At 56.6% G+C, this 22,365-nt stretch overlaps 1 protein-coding gene and 1 long non-coding RNA gene across 4 annotated transcripts in view; one reads left to right on the plus strand and one right to left on the minus strand.

Annotated features, from left to right (window-relative positions):
• Positions 1-11,023, minus strand: part of FOXP4 (forkhead box P4) — a 55,303-nt gene extending 44,280 nt beyond the window's left edge. For 2 of the 3 annotated variants that reach the window (XM_065698748.1, XM_065698746.1), the window contains exon 1: positions 10,875-11,023. The gene's annotated coding sequence lies outside the window, so the exon portion shown is untranslated. Of the gene's footprint in view, positions 1-9,986; positions 10,009-10,874 lie in introns of those variants that run through there. The other variant, XM_065698747.1, reaches the window with a different exon arrangement.
• Positions 11,024-14,564: 3,541 nt separating this feature from the next.
• On the plus strand, positions 14,565-15,678 carry LOC136023680 (uncharacterized). The gene is made up of 2 exons (XR_010616666.1): positions 14,565-15,050; positions 15,276-15,678. It is a non-coding gene; the product is annotated as an uncharacterized LOC136023680 (long non-coding RNA).
• Positions 15,679-22,365: the final 6,687 nt, after the last annotated feature.

The raw sequence follows: 22,365 nt of genomic DNA on the forward strand, positions 1-22,365 counted from the left end.
GAAACCCACAGGAGGAAGGACGTGAGATTCCCCAAAACTCGCTGCCGAGAGCCACTCCGTGCTTCCATATGGGATACGGGGGTATGGAGACGTGGCGCTTCCAGCAGCCCCCTCCCAAACCCTACCACAGTCATTACATTCACCTCACACTGCTGGCATGGACCGGATGCTCCGGAAGCCAAAGCAGAGTCCGAGCCCAAAAGCAGCGGTTGCAGGGATCAGCACAGTGCAAGGACCGTGGTGCGGTTGGTGCAGGCTCACACGCTGCTGTCCAGCCTGTGGCCATCACCCTGGCATCACTCCCCATGTTACCAGTCACCGTGTCCATCCCCGCCAGCATCACACCAGTGCTTCCCCAAGGCTCCTCCAGCAAATCCTGGCTCATGGTTATGTCTCTGCCCACATGCCCAGCTCACCCCATTATTTTACACCCCATCTGTAACACACACAACGGGGCTACGTGCCCATGGCGCACATCTCACCCAGCCTTCCTGCTGCAGCAGAGCCCCGAGCCCACGCAGGGCACACACAAAACCTCTTCCATCCCTTCTGCACACAGACAGCCCCAACACGGTCCCATGCTCATGGGTATCCCGCCTACCAGAGCCTCGGTCACCCAAGGAAGAGCAGGGCTCATCCTCTTGGACAGAGCAATGAAGGACATCGCCGCACATAAGCTGAGGAAGAGAAGGGCTGCAGGGAAGCATCCTGATGGGCCCACTGCAGCCAGCAGCCCTGGGAATGGCAAAGGTAGCACCAGGGCAGAGGAAGGCTCTGAGCAGGGGGTGTGTATGGAGGAAGCTCCTAAAACCAAAATCAAGCTGCAGGAAGCTCCCCCTGCCCTGGCCCTTCATCCCATCAGGGGCAGCCGCAAGGGTAAGAGCAGAGTTGGGGAGGAAGAGAACGACCTGGAGCAATAGAGGGACAACCTGGACCAGGATGAGGAGCGATGGCAGAGCCACCGGCACCAGGTACACAAGCTCCCATGTCAGACCCGAGAGGAATTTTCCAGCTGAGCTTGTATGAAGTCAGATGGGAGGATGCGAAAAGTCTCTTCTGGCCTTTAAATAATCCAGAGGGGAGGAAAAGAAGTCCCGGTGCCTACTGAACACGAGGGAGGATGCCACAAGTTTTCCCAGACTCTGTCGTGTTTGGGCAAAAATTCATCCAAGAAAACGCTGTTTAATGCGCTCCCTGCTGCACACTGATGCTCTCCATCACAAATCCCATCTTTATGCAGGAAGAGGCTTGGTTTCCATCCAGAAATTATGCTGCTCACGAGGAGGGAGAAGAAAAAAGGCGGTGGGGGGGAGAACTATCCTTGGGCATTTTCAAACTCCTGGTCTGAAGTCCATTATTTTGCATCCAAATCAGAGGCAAGCATGACCCGAGGCCGGCTCCATCTCACAGCCACCGCCAGAGCAGCACTTCCAAACATCCTTCCTGAGCTCATTCCTGCACAGCTCGGCTCCATCTCACATGGACCCACCATCTCCTGCTCTGCCCCGGCACCGCAGCCGCAGACTCAGCCGCTGCTCCCACCAGCCCTGCGCAGAGCAGCGACTGGAATAACACCAGCGATTTTTCCAGGGCTTTCTTAAAAGCTGGGAAGCAGCACGCCCAGCAGAGGAACTGGGCTGTCCTGGGGTCTTGCACTGGGAATGGTGATGGGCGGCTGTGGGCAGGGATTGGGAAGGTGCATTCAACTTTTTGGGGTGCTTGGGATGAGAGCAAGGCTTGGGGGAGAGGCACGGAGCATCCCTCCGGCCAGGGGAAGCGTTTCCCTACACAGACCTGTGCTGAAGCCAGAAGATCACCAGGGTCCCCCGTGCTGCTCCTCTGTGTGACCTGGATGAGCCGTGTTCAGCTGCCACATCCTCTTCCTGGGAAGAGCATCCTCCTCCAGCATCCTCCACCGGGGACTCCAGAGGGTGACACTCTGTCCAGTGCAAGATGCAGCAAGAGCTTCTCTCCTGCGTTCCTGGAGCGCACTCCGTGGTTTTGGCATCCCTCTGGACCGCTTGGCAACACGGGAGGGTGATCTGGTCCCGCAGCATCACTTTGGTGTCATCCACAGCATTCGCAGGTCATGCCAATCCAGACTCCTGAGCCCTGGGCATCCTGAGCTCAGCCCTTACACATAAGGACACAGCATCTTCCCAAACCGGGCATCACATCCCTGCTTCATGGATTGGAACAGAGGGATGGAAGCATGAAATAAACTGAGGTGATCCGTACTGAGGTGGCCAAGGAAGCCACCAACACCTTCCCACTGGCATGAGACAGAGCACAGAGCAAACCCATGGATTTCTACAGCTCTGGAGGGGGTGGCTGCATCCTCCCTGCAAAGCACCCCTGGAAACTGTGCGGTTTTCCTCTCTCCAACCCTCTTAAAAATAATCCTCGTTCTTTAAAATACCAGTTTATGATTCACCCCTTGCAAGCTCCAACATCCCGCACCTCGCCCAGCCCACAGCTCCGGCTGCCAAGTCCCAGAGGCCCTGTGAGCACCCATGGGTGCTGGGACAGGAAGGGCCTCCTGGCACTCAGTGCCCAGTTGCCTCCTGATGTGCCTGCTCCCCAGGGAGGACTCATCGCTGGCTGATGGGAGCCACAGCAGCACCCTGAGCATCTCCTGCATGGGTGCGCACAGGAAGCTTTGGCACAAACCCCATCATCGCTGCCCTGGGGCTCCAGGCTCCGCAGCAGCACCGCTCCTCCACGATCAGGTCACATCATCTTTCAGCATCTCCTGCTGAGACAGGGTCACCGATAACCCTGTCCCAGCAGGAAGCGAGTGCTCCATGATCACTGGCTGCAGGACACGGTGCCATCAGGTCTCCATCACCGGCTGCCCCGGGCAGGGCAGCAACCCAAGGGACATCCCTCTTCCTCCCAGACCAAACCTCATCACTTGAGGGTGAGGGAAGGACGTGACACCGGAACGTAGCATCCGGCAAGACGCAAAGCGGACACAGCCGGGTCACCAGCTCCCCCAGGGACGTGACCCATGAGCCCCTGGTACCTGCCCCAGCACAGACCATGGTTCCTGTCCATTGCCAGGTGTGTTAAAACACCAATTACGATTTTAAACCTCAGGCTAAAACCAGCATCTGCCCATTCCCAGCCCCAGAAATTCCCAGAGCATTCGTATCTGCGACAGCAAGAACCAGCGCAGATCTCCGCTGTGTTTGGAAGGACCAATCCTGCAATGGAAGGAGCTGCACATCCCCGCGGGTCTGTGCCCACAGCCGCCCAACTCTACAGCAAGAGATTCAGCAGCACTGATGCTCCCCACTGCGGCATCCGCTGCTCCAGTGCAAGAGGGACACCAGTGACCTGCCCCAAAGCCACCACCAACACCCAAATGAGCCCTCTCGCCTGTTAAACTTCATCTTGTTCTGTTTCTAAATGGATTTGGCCTTTTCAACAGAGTCTTTTCAAGCCACCAGCTCTATGAATGGCTTCTGCCCAGCCACACAAGCAGTGATGCTGGTGTCGGCACTGATGCAACACCCCCGGGGTACAGGATCTACAGATGATGGGGATGCTCTGAAAGCCCCAAAGTTCGATAAAGCTCCAAGCTCCACTTCTCAAGGAAAGGAACATTTGTTCAGGGCTCAAGCCCACCAGCACCAAGACTTCAATGGATTTTGAAACGGGCCCTAAAAGCAGGCTCTGCCATGACAGGTATAGATAAAAACCTGGTTTAAAAGCAGCAGCACAAATAACCCAAATAGAGCTGTGCTGACCCTGACCTGCATCCGGAGAGTCCTGAGCATCCTCTTCCAGGCAGGCAGAGCTGGCCCCAGGGATCCCCGTCCTGCTGCCAGGGCAAGCAAAGGAGCCAGGGAAACTCAAACCCAGATTTCAGCACAAATCTTCCAGCAAGAGAGATGAAACAAACCTGGCACCACACCATAAGCTCCCAGGACAGAGGGGACCCCGCATCCCCTCGCAAAGCATCAGCATCTCCCCAATACAAATGGTTTTGGTGTTTCATCTGCTTCTCACCTTCACTGGGGAGCAACCGGGCCCCCTGCCAGCAGAACCCTACAAACCCACCACCCGGTCCAGCGGGCACAGGAACAGGATGGGACCCATTGGGGTAGGAGAAGGCACAAGTGTCCCAGACTGAAACAAATGGGGAGTGATGGGACAAGCAGCAACAGCACCCTCCTCCTCCTCCCCCAGCACCACATTTACTCACACAGCAGGGGACAAACGCCTCTTTTGTTTTCCAAATGAGAAACCACGTCGATTTTGAGGTTCTAATTCATTGACGGTGAACATCTGGACCTGCCCCACTTCCCAGATCCTGAAGCCAGCAGAGCCAAAGCCAGAGCGGCATAAGCAGGAGACGGGGATACCCCTCCCTGCCCATGGAACAAACCCCATCCCATGGCAGACATCCACAGTAAAAGTGGCACTGCTGTGGTCGGGAAGCGACTTCGCTGTGTGGAAAGCAGCTCGGAGAGTAAAAGGAGAAAGTGTAAATCCTTTGGAAACAGCCCGGGAGAAGGGCAAAGCTGGAGACGGCGCTTTCCAAGAGCACAGCCTCACCCCCACCAGAATCCACCTCGGCAACACCAGGTTTTTGCAGCTATACCCGGCACAGCATCATTTCAAACCCCCCGTTTCCTCACACTCTCCCTGTGTCCCCCACAACTCATTTTCTCTCCTCCTTCCATTTTTAACAGGCCAAACCATGCCTAAGAGCGGGCAGTTTTGGGATGAGCTCCTCCAGCCCTTGCAAAAGGGCCCCTGCAGGGCTCAGGGACAGTCCTGCATCCAGCAGCATCCTCCCAGCAGCACCCAGGACCACGTGGCCAAAGCGGGATCATTCGTGCCGGAAACCCCATCCCACAGTGGCCAAGCCAAGGAATGTGCCGTGAGCCCGGCACATGATGGTGGCACCCAACCGAGCCGTGAGCTCAAGCACAGCGAAAGCTGTGCCGAGTCAACGGGCAAAGGAATGGGCCACTAATTCCCAGTAATAGGCCACAGGGAACAACTCACAGGGAGAAAACCAAAGCCAAGAGGACACCAGAAGGAGCAAAGGCTCCTGAGCAAATGGATCCCAGCGCATCCTTCGCTTACAAACAGGTTCTGGCCTTGTATTCTGCATTGAGCAACCTACCTCCATCCTTCCTGCACTGTCCCTCTTTCCTAAGGCTGAAGACATCTCTTCCCAAGCCCGTGACAGCTTCTCCTAGGTGGTCGCCATCCAGGTTTTGCTACAGGCGAACAAATACAGGAGCGTCCCCAGCTTGCAGACTCACAATAAGCAGGCAGGCAGAAAGTCACTCACCTAAAACCTACTTTGTGGAATAAACCATGCCTGGGAGGAAGCAAGCGAAGGGTTCAGGGTCAGGCTCTGACGGCTGCAGCACGATGCTGGCCTGGCCCTGCCCGGCACCGCTGGGGTTTTTCTGCCTCTCTTTTATGCCTTTATTAGCCCCGGCACAGTTAAATCCCCCTGGATAAACCCAGCGACCTGGCAGAGGTGTGTTGAAATGAGACGTTTCAACACCCCCCGCTCTGGGTGAGCGGCTCATCCCGGCTGATCCCGATTCCGTGTTTGCTTAAACGGGAGCATCGGTGCCTGAGCAAAGACACCCCCAGGACGGCATCTCACGAGCTGCCGAACGGCCGCACAGCACACGGAGCACGTACCCATCAGCTGGGGCCCCCCTGCTTCCCAGCAGCACCAGAGCCCCCATCCCCAGCTCCCCACCAACGCCGGTCACACCAAGGTTTGCCAATGATGCAGAACAAACACTTTCCCACTCCCCTCCAAACCAAGGTGTCCCCCCCCCCGGGAGTTTTTCCTCCTTTGGCACCTTAAACAGAAAGGTTTCCTTGCACTTTTCCATGGTCCGGAACGCGATCTCCCAAAGAACCGTTTTATTACGGCACCTTTTGCGGCCGACAAACACGCCCCGGAGCCCCCGGCTGAGCCGGCACCGGGTGAAATTCCCTCCCGCAGCCACGCTCCACTCCCTGTTTTGCTGAAAAACAAGGATGTTTTTGCTGCTCATCCGGACCCGCAGGAGGAGCGTTCCCACCCGACACAACACAACGCAACAGACTTAGAGCCAACTTGCGAGGGCACGAGCCGGTGGCGAACGTTAACCGGGGCCAGGAGACACCGACAGACGCGCACAGCAGGTTCCTTCACCCCAGCGCAGCGCTCAACAGAGCCGCTGCAAACACAGCCTTTGCTTTTCCTTTCCCTTAAAAAGCACAAGGAGAAAGGATCCCGACTCCCGATGCCCATCCCAGCACACACGGAACTCCCTTGCCCGGGTACCACGTCCCGTTACAGCCTCGGCACAAGGCGTCAGAATCCCTTAATGCGACCCATCCAGCTCCATTCCCAAATCTCATCCCTCCTCCAGCAGGATCTTTATAGAGTAAAACCTGTTGGGTTGTGTTCTCCTCAGCAACACCACGCTGCCGACCTCCGAAGGGAGCAGCTCTCCTCCTCCTCCTCCGTTTTTGCCTCTCGGTTCTTCCCTTTCCCAATGCCATTCCACTCGCAAACACGGTTTAGTCGCAGGCAGCACGATCGCCACCACCGTGTTTTATCACCGAGATTTGCAGCCGACAAAAGGGTTTGAATTAACAAAAGTTAAAACCCCCACACTCGAGCTGCAGCTTTGATGCATTTTATACAACAAACAATTGCGGGGGGGGGGGATGGAAATAAAACACTAGGAAGTTTCTCAAGCTGTGCCCAGCCCCATCTTGATCTACAAGTTCTATTTGACTTTAAAAGGTGCAGCGCAGCGAGCAGGGGGTGGTTTTGCAAGCGGGTAAACGGGTGCGAGTCCTTCCCCATGGAAGAGCTTCGCCCTGCAGCCGCTGTCACAGCCCTGGGTTGCTCTCACATCTACCCCTGTGCTTCCCTTGAGCGCATCAGGGGCTCCAGCGGCACACGGAGGGGTTTTACCCCCTCCGAGGGGAACACGCAGCTTTCCGAGCGCATTTGTGGTTTTGATTCCCCCCATCGCTCCTTCCCACTAACGCAGCTCATCCCTCCGCAGGAAGATGCCCACAGCGCATCCCACCAGGCCAGGACCGAGCTCCCACAGCCCCACTGCGCCCCATAACTCCCGCAGTGGTGCCGGAGGAGCTGCAAATCAAAGAGGACGGGACAGGAAATTTCAAGTTGCCACTTCCAGCAGCAGCAGGTGACGGCGAGGCCGCAGCGGGAGCACCCGGATAAACCCCGGGATAAACCCTGGATGTCCATTGGGGAGATGTGGGGTGCAAGCATCCCCTTGAGACCCCCGCAAATCACCTGCCAGCTCCAACCCGGGGGGCTCTCCGAGGCTCCCAAACCAAGGGGAAAACCCACCCCAGCTCCCCGCTCCATACATAAAGAGAATTCCCCCCAGTATTCCCAGCTACAGACCCCACTCCGCAGTGGGAAAACACGAGGCAAAGAGCCATAAACGTGTGTTACTTTAAAAGGAGCAGAAGAAAAGCCGGGACCCCCGGGCTCTCCCGCCTTTCTCCGCTTGGAAGAATTAACCCAGTCCCGGCTGGGGGCACAGCTCCCCCCCACCTTGCCCTACAAAGGCAACCCCAGCTCCGCACCTCTCCCCCTTCCGCCTGCCCCACAAAAGAGGAAAAAGGGGGGAGGGAGGAGTAAGAAATAAAAGGAAAGCAAGCCCTGAAAGGCAGCCCCGAACCCCCCCCAGCGAGACCCAGCACAGCTCCAGCATCCCCCAGCTCCAGCATCCCCCTCTCCGGCACGGAGAAGAAAAGCTCCCAGACTCCAGGGCAGCAACTTCACAAGCGAGTGCACTCGCATTCCTGCCGGGTTACTGGGAGAGAAAAGGGCGAGGGCCCGAGTGGATGTTTGAGTGTCACTTCATTTTATACATTGCACAGATTTGTTTGTAACGGGCCCTGCTCTTCCCTTCCCAAACCGGGACGTAAAACCTACGGACACCCGACTATCAGGGATGGGACTAAGGCTGGACACGGCATTTACTGATATTTCCTATGTTATTTTGGGGGGGGGTCTGTATCAATCCCCTCCTCCAGCAGGAACTTTAATCCGTTTCATTCCCTTCCCTTTTCCCAGCCTTCTGCCCACCGGCACACATAGACTGAGCCCCCCCTCACCCAGGCATCCTCCATCCCCAATCCAGGGGGTACCCACCACCCCCAGCCCTGTTGGGCGACACATCCCAGGGCGTTCATGTTAAGGGGGGGGGATTTTCCACCCCAATCCCGTTCTCCTGCACTTTTTCCCTGCTGCCACCACCGAGTCCAACTTTGCGCTGCCGGTTTCTTGGGGGTTTGTGGCAGGAGCGATGCTGGACATGGAAGCAGCCCCCTCCCCACACCAAACATCCCAATGGGAGCTTGGGATAGGGGGGGGAAAGAGCACACAACAAACCCCCTCCAACAACTAATCGATTACTGTTAAAAAAGAACTTAAAAAACACAAACCGGGAGCATCTGCAACCCGGAGCCTGGACCATTATTTGATGCCCCCCCCCTTTACCCCCTGCTCCTGCCTTTGTGAGGCTTCACAGCCCTCACAAAGCCTCCCCAGCTCGGCACAGGCAGTGCTGCCCCTTCTCCCCCAGTCCCAACTTGGTTTAAGGAACGCGGAGAGGAGGGCAAAAATTAAAAGGAAAAAATGAAAAGAAAAAAAAGGGTGGGGGAAAAGGGAAAATTTTCCCAAATCTGGTGATTTTCTCCATCCAGCCAGCCCCGGGGGCTCATTGGATTTGTTCTTTTTTTTTTTAAACAGACTTTAAGGTGGAGTGGAAATTCAAATAAATAATGCTAAAAAATAACACTCCATTTAGAGTTGGATTTTAGAGCCTGAGCCACCGCTACAGTTAATCGGGAATACAGGGAATGAAGGAAAGGGACCCCAAAACCGTGCCGTGCCCGAGCCGCACGCCGGGGATCCAACATCCAGCGCGGTGCTGGATGTTCCTCGGGTCAGTTTTTAAACACACAAGAAGAAATCTGTCAAAGCAAATCCTGCCTCTGGTTTGGGTTAAAACCAACCCTTTCCATACAGAAACTAACCAGGTTTTTATTGACTGCCCCACAGCTTTACAGCGCTCGGGTCTCGATCGCTGCTGAGCCGGTTCCGAGGGTGGGAAAAGGGAAATCGCCGGGTACCGGCTCGCAGCCGGAGCGATGGGGATGGAGGAGCCCCCGAGGCTCAATTCGGACACAAATTCCTCTTGGACTATATAAAGAGTAAAAAACCAACCCACCCTGGAGCAAGTTTTCCAAGCGGGCACTTTGCGAGCACCACGGAGCCTGCAGAATTGTGCTTTCTCCTATGTGCATTGTTCGCTGGTATTAAAAAGTGCCCAGGAGGGGAGAGGGAGAGATGCGGTCCGGGTTGCTTAAAAAGGGGAAAGAAGGGGGGAAAAAAAGGAACCATTCCCAAATGGAAAAAGAAGCCCCAATTACGCTCCACTTGTTCTCTCCGCTGCACACCTCCGAAACGCGCCTGCCAACTCGAACCAGATTTACCACCACCACCACCACAAACCTCCGGAGCGATCCCGGCCAGCGAGACAGAGGCGCATTTGTTCATCCCCCGGACAGCGAGATGGAGCCGGGTAGAACAGAAAGAGCCGAACTTTGCAGGAGCATCTCTCGACAGAAGCGGACCCCGCGGTGGGATGGGGATGGATGAGGCTGCTCCCGGCTCCAGGAGCCGGACGGCGTTAACCCGGGAATTTCTGAGCTCCCAGAAGACGACAGCTCCGCAACCAAACTCCCTCCGAACACGTTATTGCTGCTGCTGTAAGCGGGGATCGCTGCAGCGGGGTCCCGGCCGGCACCGGGCACCGTATGGAGGTTACAAACCCACCCCAAAACCCACCGCGACCCCGCTGCCCGCAGACAAAGCCGCACCGAAGCCTCTCAAACTTTGCACCGAGCGAACGCAGCGCGGGGCTGCACGGCCCCGCAACCCCGTCCAGCATCCAAACCTGCGGGGATGGCTCGGCAAGATTCTCCGGCTCCATCCGCAGCCGCGCGTCCCGTCCTGCTCTCCCCTCACCTCGCTGCCGGGGTTATTGCTTATCGCAGGCTCCGCCGAGGATTCCCCAGGAGCGACGCAGGTTCACGGGGACGGCGGCGGCGGCTTCTCCAGCGACCTCAAAACTTAGCGATGGTTCCCGACTTACTGATTCCTCCCAAAGGAGGGGGGGATCGCGCCCGTTGGGCCGCTCCTCAGCACAGAGCGGCGGGGCTGGGGCTCAGTTAAAAGGCGATGGGAGGGAAGAAAAGGGAATAACGAGGGGAAAAAAACCGACCCGAGCGCCGCAAACAACCGGAATTAAAACAAAACCGGTGAAGAGAAAAAGATGGATGGGGCGGGGGGGGGGGAATGGGAAGCCCCAACAAAGGGAGCCCGGGGCGGCGAGCAGGGCCGTGCCCCCCCCACCTCCCGGCGCGGGGCCCCAGCAGGTCTGGATCCGGCACCGGCAGCGCGAGTTCCCGGTGCCCGATTCCCCCCCTCCCAAACCCCGCCGGGGCTCCCCGACCCCAGGCGATAAAACCCTGGGGGGTGGATTGGGGGGGGGGGGGAAGTTGGGACCCCGCGTCGGGGCTGCCCCGAGGACCCTGGCGGTGCGCCCCGGCCCCGCTCCCTTTGTCCGGGCGCCGCAACAAACTTCCGAGCGCGGGGACACGGACCCGAAGCGCTCCGGGAGCGGAGAACCGGGGGGCACGGGGGGAAGCGGTAAGGGGGGGGGGGGGGGTGCTCCCGTCCGCCCCACACCTGCCGGCGGGGCCGGGGGCACGTCCCAAACCCCCCCTCGGTGCGGCGGAGCCCGGACCCCCCCCCCCCCCCCGCCGCAGCGCTCTTCACCCACCTGGTCCGAGCGCCGGGGTCCGGGCATGCGGCCGCGCCTCCGCTTCCCCAAAGTTGGCCGGGGCGGCGCGGCGGGGCTCAGCAGCGGCGCGGCATGGCGGGGGGCTCCCGGCCGCCGGCGCCGCCGGCCCTGGCCTGGCGCGCTGACTGCGGAGCTGGGCGGCGCCGGCCGAGCGGGGCGCGGGCAGCCCGGGGCCGGGGCCGGGGCCGCGCTCAGGTCCGGCTCGGCGCGGCGGCGCGGGGCGGGCACCGGCCCTACCATAGTTCCTCTAAAGCAGGTGCAGCCGCTTTCCCCGCCCGCCCCCCCCCAAACCCCTTTAGGGTGGGAAGGGAGGCGGTGTCCCCGCTCCCATCATCACCCCCCCCCCCCCCCTCCGTGCTTTAGCTCATTAACGCCTGCGCTAATTGCTTTCTGCTGCCTTCGCTTCCCCAAGCCGCAGCGCTGCGGATGATGGGGTCGCGGAAGGGAAACTGAGGCACGGGGAGCATCACACACACACACGGGCACCCCCAGCGTGCGCCGCTGACCCCAGTGTGCAGATGGGGATGCCAAGGCACGGAGATGATGACGGCGGCAGCCCCCAGCCCCGTTACACCCCAACAGCCCCGAGTTCCCAGCAGAGCTCTTTTGTAGTTTCCATTTTATGGGCAGATAAAAGAGCTTTAGAAATGGGAATGAAAAGTATTCCAACGCACCTGGAGTTTTATTTTATTTTTTTTTGCCTATAATTTTTTTTTTTTACACAAAAACTGTTTTAAAAATTAATCCATTTCTGAATGAAAAGTCTGGATCGGGAATTCCTGTGCCATGGAAAAGCAGGTCCCCCCAGCTGCAAGCTCTGTTGGCCCCAGCAAAGACCCCAGTGAAACCATTAGTTTTGCCCCCCCAAAATCTCACATCAAGGCGACAAACAGACCCAGCGTGACCCCGCTGTGAGCCCTGCTCCGGGCTGAGCCAAGCCGTAAGCCAGGCCTTCACCCAACCCTTTGGAGGGCTGGGAATCCTGGGAGGCTCAGCTTGTGCCCAAGCAGTTCTGGGGCTCCCATTGGAGCCGAGTGCTTTCCTTAGGGAGCAACAGCTTCCCCCTCTCCCTGGCAATGGAAACCAGATGATAACCCCTTGGCCAGCCCTCGGGGAGTACCAATCACCCCTTGGATCCTTGGCCAGTGACCAGCCAAGGCTGGCTCTGCACTGGCCAGCATCACCCACGGTGCCTCCCTCGGGCTTGACCCCGCAGCCACCGTGGCAAAGGCATTTTCCCCTTTATTTAGGTATTTATTTGCTCAAAAGGGGAATTTTAAAGCGAGCATTAGGAAGGTGGGGAAGTGCCCCACACTTTTCCTGCCCAGGACTCAGGTGTGGGACACCCCGACCCGTTCCAGGGCTGGTTCATATGTGGGAAGCGGAGCAGCATCAGTTCCCCCAGCTCAGACTGGATCCCTCCTGGCACATTGCAAACCCCAATGAGCTGGTTCCCCACAAGCAGAGGGGCAGCCCCACAGAGGGTCGCTGCCCTCCCCTGCCCCATGGGGGTCCCGGAGGTCCCCTGATCCCGAGCAGAGGCACCACAGATCCGCAACAGAGGCACACTGGTTGTGCCCTGGCCCACTCACATGATCCTCTCCAGGTAGTGTTGTGGGTTCAGGGAGTTTTATCCCCCCCCCCCAATACACACAAGCTGTTTTCCCATCCATCTCCCCACATTTTTACCCCTCAGACTTTATGAGTTACCCAAATACCAGCCTACAAAAACCAAAATCTATTTTTTTTAGCCCCAAACTGGCACTTTTCTGAGTGAAAAGCGTGAGGGACGAGCCCCGGCCAAACCTGCGCTTGCCCTCTATTCCCAGCATAAGAATAGCCCCTTTGAAGACATCAAACAGCATCCGAGCGGGAAGGATTTGCACAAAAAGACATGGGCAGCTTTCCTCCAAGGAAAGGGCCCAAAGACCCCTCTTTGTTCATCTGCATCAGCCAAAAAGCCAGGAACAAGCAGGAGTCTGGGCGAGGACACGGCAGGACCAGGCTTCAGCCAGGGTTTGTATGGATTCTTGCTCAGTGGGTTTGATCCCTGAGGCATCACTCCTGCCGTAGCTGGGGAGCTGATGGACATCAGGGGCATCCGGGGGCAATTCCCTCCCTGCCAAAAGAGGGGGAAAAAGGAAGGGAAAAACCTTCTTTTTGTTCTGCACCAGGCAAAGCTCTGGACATGTATCACCTCCAGAAGGGTATAACAGAGGCAGGAGGATTTATAGCCCTTGGATTAAACCTTTTGCATAATGCCTGGTTATAAAGCCCTGAGACACGTGGCACGAGGACCAGGAGTGATGGGCCCCGAACGTGTGGCTCTTCAGGGAAAACCCCATGTTCCACCTCTTCCAAGCTCATCCTCACTTTCCTACCTCTGCGATTGATCCCCACGCTCTTATCTGGGGGAAATCGGTTTTCCCAGCAAATTTTCTGCTCTTCTATCTGGAATATCAAAACCCTTTAAAAAAATGTAGATTTTCAACCAAGGATTTTATCCCAATGTTGTCCGGAATGGAAACAGCCCCAGTTTGCCCTCAGGGTGACGGAAGCTGGAATCTTCTCTGGAGAAGATCAGTTTGGGTTTGTCCTAAATCCCCCACAAGGCAAAGCAGCTCTGGCCTGGGAGCATCCTCATCCTCCCAGGAACCTCCCCTCCAAGCTGGATCCAAATCCTGTTTGCCACAGGTTAGGGATTGGCCGTTTCTGGAAAGCATCCATTTGGTTTTTATTTTCTCTTCTATGGGAAGAGTAACTCCAAAAAGAAAACCCGACTTCTCTGAAGATGCTCCTTGGAAAGGTCTGCATCTGAGGATGCGAACGTGTCCCCTGAACTCTGCTTCCTGCTTCACCTCGGTTCTCTCCCTCCTCCCTTCAAGGCAAAATAAAGACAAAAATATATGGAAAGAAGAAAGTCAGGAATGGGAAGATAGGGAGAACAAGGGAAGAAAGTTACTTTTTCCCTTCCGGGGCAGTGTTTTGGGGAGGGAACTGCGTGTTAACGCAGCAAAGCCCCAAATTCCTGTCCCTTCCAAGGTGCACATTTCAACAACAGCAGATGGAAAGCTGCTTTTCCACCCAAATGACACCAGGCGCTTGCACACAGCGCCTGAACCACCCGCGGCTGTCTCGGGGTTCATCCCAAGGAGACCCCCGGGGCCCCTCGGGGTGATGCCGTCGGGGCCAAGCACGCTGGCCGGCGCCCGGAGGAATCCGGCGTTGCCCGGACGTGCTGGCGGGGCCACGCCGAGCTCTTGGACCCTGCTCGCCTCTTGCGTAAGGCGAAGAAATGATGCACCGAGTTACTGTAAGTGATGCGAGGCTCCTGGCTCCCTTTTAAAGCGACAGGCGGCGTCTGCCCGGGGTCTGGCATCACTCCCCTGCCCTGGCCAGAGGGTCCCCACTGCCCTCAGCCACAGACCCTTCAGGGAGCAGCCCCCGGGATGGGGGGGGCCCTGGCATCCCCGGCTGCGCACAGAAAAGGGACATGGGGGGAAACATTGTGGGGGTGCAGCAGCCCTGGCACAGCCTCAGAGCCCAGCGGGGGGCTCTGCAGCCCCTCGGGGTTGTGGCTGTGCCGTGCCTCAGTTTCCCCTGCTTGCAGGCACAGGGCAGGCTCAGGCAGACAGGGCTCAGCTGGGTGTTATTGAGCTGAAGGTGACAGTGAAATGAGAGAGGATTCCGCAGCGCCTGGGTGTGCTGCTTCCACACACGGAGCAGAGGATGTGGCGCTGGGGTGGGGGGGGGGGGGTCTGCAGACAGTGACCGATTCTCCTCCGTGCCTGCAAAGCCTTAGTGCAGGAGAGGAAGGAGTCTGAGAGCAGAGGGGCTGCAGGGCATCCCCAACGGAGCCGTGCCTCCTGCTCTGCGCGCTACCCGCACACCGAGACACGGAGACAGCACATATGGCTTCTCTCTCCTCACTGGCATGTGCCGTGGTTCGGTGTTTTTCTCTCTTTGCTTTCCCCTCCTTTCTTTTTCCCCCCTTTATCTGCCTTTCAAAGGCCGTTACTCATCCGGAGCGGGACGGCTGCGCTCACCGCACGGTGCTTGTCTGCGCTGTTTCCTCAGGGAGATGCTTACCCGCACGTGGTGACTACTTGTGTGAGTCGTCAGGGTGCCGAGGGTGCGGATTACTCACGGTGTAAGGTTTGAGGACGGGGGGGGGAAGCCACGTTCAGTGCTTTGTCTGCAGTTGTTCATTTCCCACTCTTTGCTATATTTCCATTCCCCTCCTCTCTTACTCCTTCTGCCAACGCTCGCTCCATCGTGGCTCTCTGAGCTCCCTCCTCCTTGCTCTTACACTGGGGCCAGAGCATCCCTTTGGGACACCCCTTTTCACACTCTGCCCATTTCCACTCACTCTTGTTCCAGCTTCTCCCCATGTCTCACAGATGTCCCTGCATGGCACCAATGGCTCTGCATGAGCCCAACCAGACCAGAACCGGCATCATCCGCTGCTTCCTCCAAAGATCCAGCCCTGGTGCACACAACCTCAGCCCTCAGTAGGCATCACAGTGGGATAAAGGCAGGGAGAACCATTCAGGAAGCCCCAGCTCCTGGTTTCAGGCTGGGGCTCGCCTGGGCTCCCCGAAGGCGCCTGCTGTTGGACTCACCGTGTTGGCAATGCCAGGCACAACCCGGTGCTGCGAAAGGCTCAAGAGAAAAGCATTCGGGACACGGCCCTTCCCTTCCTCCATGCAAACCCGCGGCAGATCAATGAATATTTTAACAAAGAAATATTTCATTAAAAGAGTTGATTGCTTAATGAACTGTCCCTGTGAGCCATCAAAATGCAATGGAGTTTTTTTCTCCTCTCTTTAACGAAGGCAAAGATTCATATCACGAGGAACTGGCTTATCAAATTACCGTAATAGCCTGTGTAGACCAAGCCCGGGGAGGCCGGGGGCTGCCGGAGCAGGGATGCAACTCCCCGTGGTCCATGGGCACGTTGAGACGATGCCCAGCAAGAAGGGACCAGGCCACGGGCCCTGGGCACTGTTGTGATGTGATCCCTGAACAGCAGTGGTTGGGACAGTGTGGGGCAGGTCTGTTTATTAGGGAAAACATCCCTCTTTATCCCAGTTTCATAAAGGCTCCACTCAGGGCAAGGGGCTGCTCACTGGGATGCTCTTCGGGATGCTTTTAGGCTGGCATGGCTGGTGGGAGCAGTCATTAGCAGGCGGGAAATGAACAATAACCTGACAAGAAATGACCAATTTTCCATCAATTAGAGTGAAACCTCTTTTTGTCTTTTTGTAAAATTAAGTTTTTCCGACTGGTGATTACTTTGGGTGATGACAATCCATTAAAACGGACACCGGGAGGATGTTAATGGTGCTTTGGGAGGAGGAGAGGGAAAGGTGGTGAAGCAGCCGGTGCTGGGGTTAAAATGAAGAAACAGGGGTTTGGAGGGAGGCTCTGGGGGTCAGGATCTGCCTGTTTGATGCTCCAGCAGCAGGACAGGACGCGGAGGATGAGGGAAGCAGCCCCCAAAGCGGGCAGCAGGAAGCTGGAGGGAGCACAAAAGCGCTTTGTGTGGGGCTGGAGTTTGCGTCCCTCACCCAGGGCTCCTCCACCTCCTCGCTCCCATTTGGCTGGTGCCAGCCAGGATCTGGGCCAGGGCCACGGGGCAACACCCTTGAGCTCAGGGGCACCCCTTGTGCATCCTGTGCCTGTGCTTGCGGTGCCCTCAGGCCAGGTCCCAGCCCCTGCTGAGGTGCCCGATGGGGATGGGATGCAGCAGGACTCTGAAGCCAGGACCAGGGATGGGCAGCGGCAGGAGCGAGCCGGTCCTGCAGGACCAGATGGGGAAGTCACCACCAGCACCTTGAGCAACCTCCCAAACCAGATGCAATCGAGACCAAACTTCTCTTGAAGAATGAGGGGAAAATATGCACCGCGTTGTGCATTTGAAGGTACATCTCTATGTGTGTGTACACACACGGAGGAGCCCTGAAAATCAAGCCGAACAATGGACCAGAGCTGCATCTGGTGCAGGATCAGCCTCCTTGTCTCCAGCCCCTTCCCTAAACTTCCCCATTTCCAACTTTACCAATCTTCCCAACCTTCTAGGCCAGGTTGGATGGGGCTCGGAGCAACCTGGTCTAGTGGAAGGTGTCCCTGCCAGTGCCAGGGGGTTGGAACTGGATGAGTTTTGATTCACTTATTTGTGAAAGGTTCTCAGGGGTTCCAAATCTGGCTCTCACCTGCACTGGTTTTCTGCAGAAAGGAGTTGCCTCTGCTATCCTTTCCCAGGGAAATGGGCAGGGATTAGATCATCCGATGGCGATTGTGAAAGCCAAGTGAGTATTTACTGTAAGAGCTTTGATTCAGCCAGGGTTAAGTCAAGGGGATGGGAGTGCATGCTCCTGAACCAGAGGCGCCGCTGAGCCCTACCTGCCCGGAGCTCCCAAATCCTCATTCTACGGGAGGGCAGCAGTGCTCGGGTGTGAAGGATGCGGGGATTTAGTAGGAAAACCCACCAGGTTCTCAGTGGGGTTTTGATTTTTCTCCCCCAGATTCACTGCAAGAAGTGCACGTTCACAGGGGGTGGAATCTGCAGCTGGGCCAAGCCGGGCTTTTCGACAGTGCCCAACTGGGCATAGCGGGAGGATGCAGGGATGTGTTTTGTGCCTTTTTGGTCACTCTATTTGCAACTTTATTTGGGAGGGGATTTCCATGGAACAAAAGCCATAAAACCTGGGGTTTCCCACTGAAAAGCTTTTCATGTTCTTTCATGACCTTTGTTCAGCGACGACCTAATTTCACTCCGACTCTGGCACACACTATTCCTGAGGTGGGAGAAGCAGCACTCAAAATTGGGTCAGTTTGCATTAAAAACCCTTCCGTTTACTAATAGTTTTTCCTTTGTTGGAAGGACTCGGGCACGGAGGGGACGGGACGGTTGCTCCTGACTTCAGAAATGGGTTAATCTTCATGGGAAATTGCTCGTTGTTGCTCAAGGACTTTCTTAGCAAAGACCTTTTTTCTCCCAAAAGGCTCAGATGGATGCGGTGCCTCGGTGCTACATGGGGCTGGTGATGACTGAGCCTTCCCAAGGTTCCTGTGCTGGGTGATGAGTGCAGGGACAGCGGCTGCTGGAAGCTGGGCCATGGCCATTGTGCCCAATGGAACTCACCCTTTGGTCCATGTGCATAAGCCAGGGAGGCTCAAGTTCAGCCATGCCCTGGGAAAGATGCAGGAGGGAAAGACAAAAGCAGCCGGGAGGCTGAAGCATCCCACACCCTGACCTAATTCAGAGCCTAATCCAAAGCCTGCCCTAATCAGGAGGGATCTGAATCTTAGAGTCTGATCCCCCCACCCCAGCAAAGCAAATGGGAAAATGCAGTGGGATTCGGGAGACGGGGCCCAGCTGCCGGGGTCCACAGAGGCTCCCTGCTGGGGCTCCTAGGAACGGGGCTGGGAAGGGACCATTGCCTCGGGGCTGGTCCTCAGGAGGGCGAGAGCTGCAGGAGATTTGGAGCCGCTGGAGATGGGACAGGAGGGCAGATGCGATCAGAGCCCACAGACCCTGCGATTAAACCCTGTGAGAGCTGCAGGGTGGGCAAATAAACCAGCTCGAACCCGAGCGAGGCGAAGGAAGCAAAGCCAAGCCAAGCCAAGCCAAGCCAAGCCCCAGCTCAGCCCGTTCCTGCAGCCGCTTCTCAAATGTGCAAATTATGCAGCCATTTCACGGGACACTTAGGAGTCAATTTGCAACGCGGCTCAGGGGGGAAATTGGGCACATAATTCCCTTGGAACAATAACCGGGAGCAGCCCCATGAATTGAACTCCCGGCCTGCGCCTGGTTAAGCACGCGCGGGTGCTGGGGTGTCCCCATGTCCCCCCGCAGCCGGTGCTGGTGGCGCAGGGGCAGCGGGTGCATGTCGGCAGCCCCGAGCACAGTGGCAGCAGCAGGCTGTTCTCATTACAGCCCAATGAGGCTGTTTACTCACCCAGCTGGAGACAGTTAGAGAGTGATAAATAATGAAAGAGAAAACATGATTTTCCCCTCTGTGGTTTCTATTTGTGTAACCATATGTCACAGCTCACTACGGCAGCATTTTTGTCGGCTTTATTCAGGGAAGAGTTGAGTTTTTCCATTGAATGGGTATTTTTTTTCCCCCAGCTTTTCTCTTTATTATAATTTCTTTTCCTGGTGCAGTATTTCTGGTTGTTTCCCTGCGAAACTCACTCACGTTCGGTCTCCTTAAAGGCTGCCTTGTCCCAACAACTGCGAAGGATTAGTAGGACTGGTCTCGGCTTCTTTTCGGATACCTGTCATGGGGCTACAGGGAGAAGAACCAGCAAAAATGAACATCCTGAGCGAGGTCTGCGAGCTGAACCCACGTCCTTCGGGCTGCAGTGGCTTTATCCAGGAGGATAAAACACACTAGAGCTTTCCTTGGCAAGGGAAGGAAGAGCGGGATGAGCAATACCGGTTCATCTTTGCAAGCGAGGCTCTGTGAGTGCTGTGCAGGGGTGGCAGAGCATCGCTCCTGCGGATTCACTGAAAGGGAAACTGAGGCACGGCATGCTGCCGAGTGAACCCACCATGGCAGAGCTGAGCATCCCGCACACCCCCAGGCACCTGCAGTGCTCCGGGGGGGCAGAAGTGAGGTTTTCCCTGGGGCAGAAGGAGCCGGCTGGGCAGGCCAAGGAGGAGATCTCGGATGCGTGTGGCTCTTTCCCCAAGGAAGAACCCAGCGCAGCCGGGATGGGGAGTGCTGGGGGGGGTTCGCCCTGCTCTGCCCGCCCGCTGTGCGAGCCCTGGGGAGGGCAGGCCCCTGCAAGGCCCCTCTCCCTCCCCGCCAGGTACCGCACATCTTCCTCCTCCTGCAATTATCCCCTGGCTTCCCCCAGTGCCGCATTCAGCTGCCGGCGTCTCTTCTCCTGCCATGCCCCCGGAGCCTGCAGCCTATTGTTCGGAGGTCCTGGCACGCTCTGCCATGAGTTTCCCCTCGGAGCGCTCTCGGCCAGGGGCACCCGATGTGGTTTTTTGCCCTAGCAAGTTCTCCGGCTTCATAACATCCTCTTCCCGCAAGATACATCGTTTGGGGAGAGCAATTATGCCGGTGACCTCATCCATGTCTGCGGCATGAGGTCACCAACGTTCGGGGAGGTGCGCACCTCGCCCGGTCCAAACTGGGTGTGCCGGGAGCTTGGCTCATCCTGATCCGGCATTTGGGCTTGCTCCAGAGCCTGATCCCTACACTGAGGAAACTGGCAGTTAACTGTGGCATCGTTCCCAGAGGCCAAATCAGGTACAGGAGCGTAGCTGCAGAGGTGTTTGGATGGGTGTAAGAGCCCAAATACCAGAACACCAGTTATTACCCAGCTCAGAGCCACAGCATCCCAGCAAAACCACCCCAGCTCCAAGTCGGAACCAGATTCTGAGTGCCTGAACGCTTGCAGTGTTGATGGATTTGTCCTTTTCGAAGCAGTTTAACTTAGTAAAATGAGTATCTCCTTGCTTCAGGTCATAGCGAGCACCCACGGCAGGGTTTGAGCTGGAGAGCAGGGGGAAGATGGACCCCACTGGTTCCCCTCGCTCTCTTCCTGCCCCAGCAACCTCACAGCTTCCACAAGCAGCCCAAATGGGCCTCAGGGTCCTGCTCCTCTCTCCCCACAAGCATCACAGAATAAGGGCTGGGACTTTGTTGCAGGTTAATTGGGGTTATTTGATATTAAAGCCCCTTTGCCTCTGCAAACCGACCCTTTGCTGTGCAGCACCGGTGGTTCCAATGCACCTTATTATACCTGTAAGTGCAGAGGGCGTTTGTGCCCTGCAGAGTTGATGCTGATGCTTCCCCCAGCCACTGCTGCTCTCTTGGTCAATATGGAACATGCCATATCCTCCTCTGTGTCACCTCCACAGCAGCCAGGAGGGGATGAATCCCAAACCCTCTTTGCTTCATGTTGAGCACTGGTGCAGAGCACCCAGATGGCATCTGGAAGGAGATAGATACCTCTCAGCTGGGAGCTGCATCTAACACGATGGCATGGGCACATCAAACCAGCTCCTCCAGGTACCATGTCTACCCACAGATCTTGCTGCTCCAGGCTTCCATGCCAGGAAGCATTAATCCTTTCCATGGCTTTTCCCACCCCAGGCTGTGCAAACACCCAGCCCTGGCTCATTCACATCCCCATTCCCTCCCTGTGCTCTTGCACCGGCCCGGCACCGCCGGGGTTAACGGGAGGCACTTGGTTGGAAAAGGCCCTTTTTTATTGTAACAGCAGATACAGAGGAGAAAAAAAGCTCTAGAACCATTTATCTGGCTCACAGTTTTGCTAATGCCCTCGGCTTTAGGCCAACGGGAGATGTTATGAGGTAAATCGGCCAAGTCCTGCTATCCAAACATTTCAGAAAAGAAGGAGATTTTCAGGCTCTTGCAGGAATCCAGCCCTGGGGTCCTGCAGGATGCGGCGCGCTCCGAGCCCACTTGATGCTCATCTGCTCAAGAAGCAGGAGAGCACCAGCCAAAAGACTGCCCCTGGAGCTGGCATGGGTCTGGCTCAGCACCTTGGCATCAGCCCTACATCACAGGATGCTCTGCCCTCGCTCACCACACTGCCAGGGGAAGGGACAAGCACAGGGCATTTTCCAGGGCAGAAAACGCCTTTATGGTCCCAAACAGACAGTTTTTCCCTCTGAACATCCCAGGACTTGCTGGTACCCAACTATGGCCCTCTCCAGCCACTCCACACTGCTGGGATGCTCCGAAGAGCGTGGTGAGCAGCAGCAGCCCCTCCATATGCACCAAGCCTCACATCATCCATCCTGCCCTGGACCTCAGAGCCTCCAGCACCCTGCATTGGCAACCCCAAAGGCAAAAGGATTCTTGTCTGGGTAGTGGACACAAAGAGTTGAAGTTAATAATGGATTTTAAACGTCACAGGAACTATGTATGTTCAACAATATACACACATTTTTTATTGCTTGCACCATTTAAATGGAGGGGTCCTTTGTTATTTAAGGGGCCATTGAAAACATCTTTCCATTCTTGTTCCTGTGTCTTGAGCAGTTCATTAAAATGCCCACCTTTCCTGCCATAAACCCCATGTACGCAGGCTCATAAAATCCAAACATGCCCTATTAAAGTCCCCACATAGAGAATAAAACACCCCACACCCACGGCCCATATTGCAAGTGCCCACATAAACCACAGTAAAACCTTTATGCTGCTGCACTTAGACCCGCTCAGACACGTGCGGCAGCGGCGATTAATGTGGGGAGAGGTGCCAGTGTTGGGGTGTCCCATTGTCGGGGGGGTTTATCAGGGAACAGACACCCCCCCCCATAGGCACTGGTGCACACCCTGCCCAGGACCCCATATCTGAGCCTTGCCCTTCCGTCACCTTGAAGGTCCTAAAGCCACTGCTCTGTTTCTTACACTAAGGGCTGAGTTTGGGATGACTTGGAGGGTTTACAGCATGAGGAGCACCAGGGGCTGCCAGT

The sequence above is a fragment of the Lathamus discolor genome, chromosome 19, assembly GCF_037157495.1.
Source record: "Lathamus discolor isolate bLatDis1 chromosome 19, bLatDis1.hap1, whole genome shotgun sequence".
Lineage (NCBI taxonomy): Eukaryota > Metazoa > Chordata > Aves > Psittaciformes > Psittacidae > Lathamus > Lathamus discolor.